Source organism: Formica exsecta, unplaced genomic scaffold (assembly GCF_003651465.1).
Source record: "Formica exsecta isolate Colony F162 unplaced genomic scaffold, ASM365146v1 scaffold272, whole genome shotgun sequence".
NCBI classification, from domain to species: Eukaryota; Metazoa; Arthropoda; class Insecta; order Hymenoptera; family Formicidae; genus Formica; species Formica exsecta.
Genome location: NW_021849984.1, coordinates 527,909 through 532,223, shown reverse-complemented (window position 1 = coordinate 532,223; position 4,315 = coordinate 527,909). Strand labels below are relative to the sequence as shown.

The window sequence follows — 4,315 nt, the reverse complement described above, 5'->3', positions numbered from 1 at the left end:
GGGGGGGGGGGGGGGGTTGTAAAAAAACAGATATTGTGTCACTAGTATGTACTATTATATATATGATAATTTTCTGTCAAAGTTTTCATAGTCGACAATGCAAGTATATTTATAAAGTAATGAATAATATCTAATAATAAGTCTCTCTTCTCTCTGTTTTTAAAACTTATATTTTATGTACAAAAAAAAAAAAAAATTGTCACTCTTGTTCTGTTTTTTATCAAAAAAATGGAGTGGAAAAATGACAATCTCTTTTCGAGCGACAGATATCATGAAATATATAAACCATGTGTGTTTTAACATTTACTCGATATTGCTTAAGAGATTTATAATAATTTGGATTATTTATATATAAGAATAAGATTTTTGTATTTATATTTTATACACATAAAATTTTCCACAAAATTTTTTTCTGGAAGAAATTTTCACTTTCTTGAATATCTGTTTATATAAATAAAAAATTTAATTGCGTTTAATAATTATTTTTCGGAATATTAAATATTTTAGATATTATTTTAATTTAGATATTTTTATTATATTTTGCAGATCGACATTGTGTGCTACAACCCTACTATTGCGCATCGTGCCGGTAAGTAACAGTGATTTGAATTATAATGTTGAGTAATACACGCACTTCTATGATCTCTCATGATAGAAAAGGAATAGTTTACTAAGAGTCAGAACTTTGAAAGAATTATAATCGTCATAGTCCAGAATTCTTGCTCGTGTTGCGAACATATATCATACATATGTATATATTCCTAGCTGTCGTCTTCGGTCAATTTGTGTCTAAAAGATACAAAAGGCTGTGTTTAATACTCTCAGAATTTTTAAATTTTTCATTAGAAAGAGAAAATATAAATTACCAATAGTGAAGGACCGCAAAAACTCAAACTTTAGTTCGAATTATTTACATATTACGAAGGTCATTTTATAAGTAATGCACATGTGGTAACGCCGCGGGTTGGATGACGCAATCTCAACGAAATTTTGGACAGCTGTAGTGGAGAATTTTTCCACATTGCACATTGTGCATTACTTATGAAATGACCCTCGTATTTTACATATGTATGTAATCATTTTTGCATGTCTTACTTAGTATATTAGTGAATTTATTAGTTTGAATTTTTGCTGCAAGTATGCTCAAAATTTTAAGGAAATGTGTAAATATAAAGTTATTGTTTATTGTCAGCGAAATAGTCTGAATTAGAATTCAAGAGCTTGAATTTTTCTTTGAAATGTTTGGAATTTTATTTTCGTTGTCATAAAATAATTTCTTACTTCATGTAGCAACAAATATTATAAGATTCAACAAAGCATTAAAGTTGCAAGCATAATCGTTTTTTTAATTTATTTTTCTTATTCTGAAATTATTCAATTGTTACGGAAGTCGCTTATCTGTAACTGTGGGAAAACGCGTGAGCAAATCGAGAAGCGGAACATCTTTCGCCGCATTCCTCCATAATTCATCTTCGCTCTTCACCACGCTCGTCTTTTTTCTACTATTCCTCCCTCGACTTGCGCCACGATCTCCATGCTTATTCATTCAAATTCCAGGCACCTTCTCGCAGAATCGAAGACGCGCCGCGGCGTACTCGATATGCATTCCCATGTATACGTATACACGTATGCACGTATGTGCACCATACGCATCGAGACCAGTTGGCAAGTGGTGAACGTGGGCGTGGCATTATCACGAGCGTAATTTTAAATTAAAATAACATATTGCCACTCCGTATCACGCTACTATCGTATCCCGCTTTAATTTACTATAATAATCGTTAAACATATCGTATATGGAATTCTCGACTAGTAATTTAATAGAAATTTGCAATCGCAGTAGATACTAATACTTAATTTACATTTACGCTATCAAATGGATAGTGAATAAATACACAGTATATACTTGCTAGAAAGTACATTTTACTACTGTAATCATTAATAAAAAAAAAAAAAATAAAAAATACGCAATAATATTAAATATATTTAAAAATATAAAAAACGTAATAATATGTATGCACTATTTATATCAAATTTGTTCTTAATTTTTCGACAAATTTCTTCGCGAATTTTGCAATAAGTAAGATAGTTGATCTTTGACACCCTGTATAGCTACTGTTACGTACATAACTATCACCGGTGAGCGAGACTAGATACGCATCGCTGCTTTTTTCCCATCGTGCCAAGCGATCATCGATGCGATCGCCAATTCAAATTTGAGCCTACCGGAGGCCGGAGGCTAGAGAGACGGTTCTTTTACTGCGACCCATAACGCTTCCGTCGAGTCGCGAGAGAACGGCTGCGCGCACGTGGATTCTTCGAAATTAATGAACCGCGAGATTCGAAGCTATTTGCAAAGAGGCGCATCCGAGAGCCTGCAGTAACGCTAATTATCTGCGCTGGTAAACTACATGGCGGAAAATGCGAACGCTCTATCCTCGACGTTGAATAATTTTTTCGATCGGCAAGTGTAACGAGCGAGATAATGTCGTATACATTATTGTTACGGATATAAATATACGTTATAGCGGACGTTTCGAGAACGCAATGGGCTTCTCTATATAATTTTTTCCTAATATTTGTATAAAACTTTAGAAAACATTATCATTTTATGATAAAAAAATCAATATTATTTCTTACAATAGAGCAAAGAATTACATAATTTTGAAATTATATAAATTAAAATATATTAATACAAAAAAGATATTTTCATAAAAATTGGAAACATTCATAATAATATTTAAATACGAATATAAATTATATGAATATAAAAGAAAACTTTAAATTACCAAAATGATAATTAACACGATTATTATAAATGTTCAAGTGCTCACATAAAAAATCGAGCCAATTAAATGATGTTCCCTTCAAAATAAGGACTGTGTATTCGTGAAAGCGTAACTGGCACACTCGTGCCGCACAAATTTCCAATAAGTACAAACAAAACTTAGATCATCCGAACTTATCTTCGTGGGCGTGCATCTGCATCAGCATCAGATCACGATCCCGGAGAACGATCATAGGATGTATGCCGCTGCGGGCTTCACGCGAGCCGCGTACGTACGTCAGACAGGATTTTTCTAGGTGTAGCTTCCTGTCTGACGTCACAATTAGCCCGATTATAATTACGAGCGAGAGAGACGCGGCCGGCGGTTACACGCCAGAACACGAGAAACGAAGAGACGCGCGTTAACGGCGTAGCGAACGACGGTAGTAGAGCTGACAAGCGGGATAATTAGGCGGGATGGGACAGGACGTGCGCATTAATTAATTAGCCCAATCTAAGCCCACTTCGCTTATTGCGCGCGCACGAACTGGACGCGACCTCAAAACCTATCCACTACGATTTCGAAAGCGATATGTCGTATGGTCGCGCTAATGCAGTATTTCAACTGGTCATTGAATCACGAAAGTAAACCGTTAATTTTATCGAGGTTCGTGTCACCGGCAGATTTCAGATGTAAGATGTAAAACCTCTTTTTCAAATCGTCAAAGTTCTTATCAGCTTATATCTATATACATGATATATATATAACGTATTGATATTATAATTAAAGTAATATTTATTCTTAATCCCATTATATATATAAATTAAATTTTTTTTGGAATAAATATTACGAACTGTACTAACAATTATATATATATTTGAATAATTATTTGAATATTGAGATGTATTTCGCACAGTAACTTTTGTGTTATTCTTGTTAAGTATTAAAGATTTTATGCATAAGTTTTATTTCTCGATTATCAACAGATCTCAATTTAATAATATTTCAACTTAATTCTTAATTATCAAAATATATAAGATTGAAAATTGAAAATTAAAAGAAATTGTCTTTCATCAAATTTGCACTAAACGAAGATGGAGTGTAAATCCATTCAAGAATTCTTATAGCCAGCGGTTAGTACGACTACAGATACGCATTTTATTTAATGGGCCTTAACATTCTGACGGAGGACAATCAACCGTGAGGTCCGCAATGCGGCGTCTCGATTTCCGCGCGCCCAAGCAACAAGCCATCAAGCAACGAACGTCCGGGGCTTGGGATCTTTAGCGAGGCCAGACCGCCCCTGGCTACAGTCCTCTTCCTCCACTGCCACATCCCTGAAAAAATAATTAATTTATGCTAACGAATGAGAAGCGTAACGGCTGGCGCTCTTAAATTCGCGCCATTGAGCGGCCAAGTGTCCGTAAGTCCCTTCTGCGAACGAGAGAGCGCTCCTCTTTTCTCTTCCCGCTCTTTTCCTCTCGCTCGACTGGTTTCCGTCGAACTGTTCGAAACTGGTTGCAACCCAAGGGACGCTGCCGCTCTTC

General features: G+C 34.9%; 1 protein-coding gene across 3 annotated transcripts in view; it reads left to right on the top strand.

The window, feature by feature from the left end:
• The window catches only part of LOC115237112 (zinc finger homeobox protein 4), a 457,729-nt gene that overhangs the window by 211,642 nt on the left and 241,772 nt on the right, over nt 1-4,315 (top strand). For all 3 annotated transcript variants that reach the window (XM_029809964.1, XM_029809966.1, XM_029809965.1), the window contains one exon: nt 547-589. The gene's annotated coding sequence lies outside the window, so the exon portion shown is untranslated. The remainder of the gene's footprint in view (nt 1-546; nt 590-4,315) is intronic.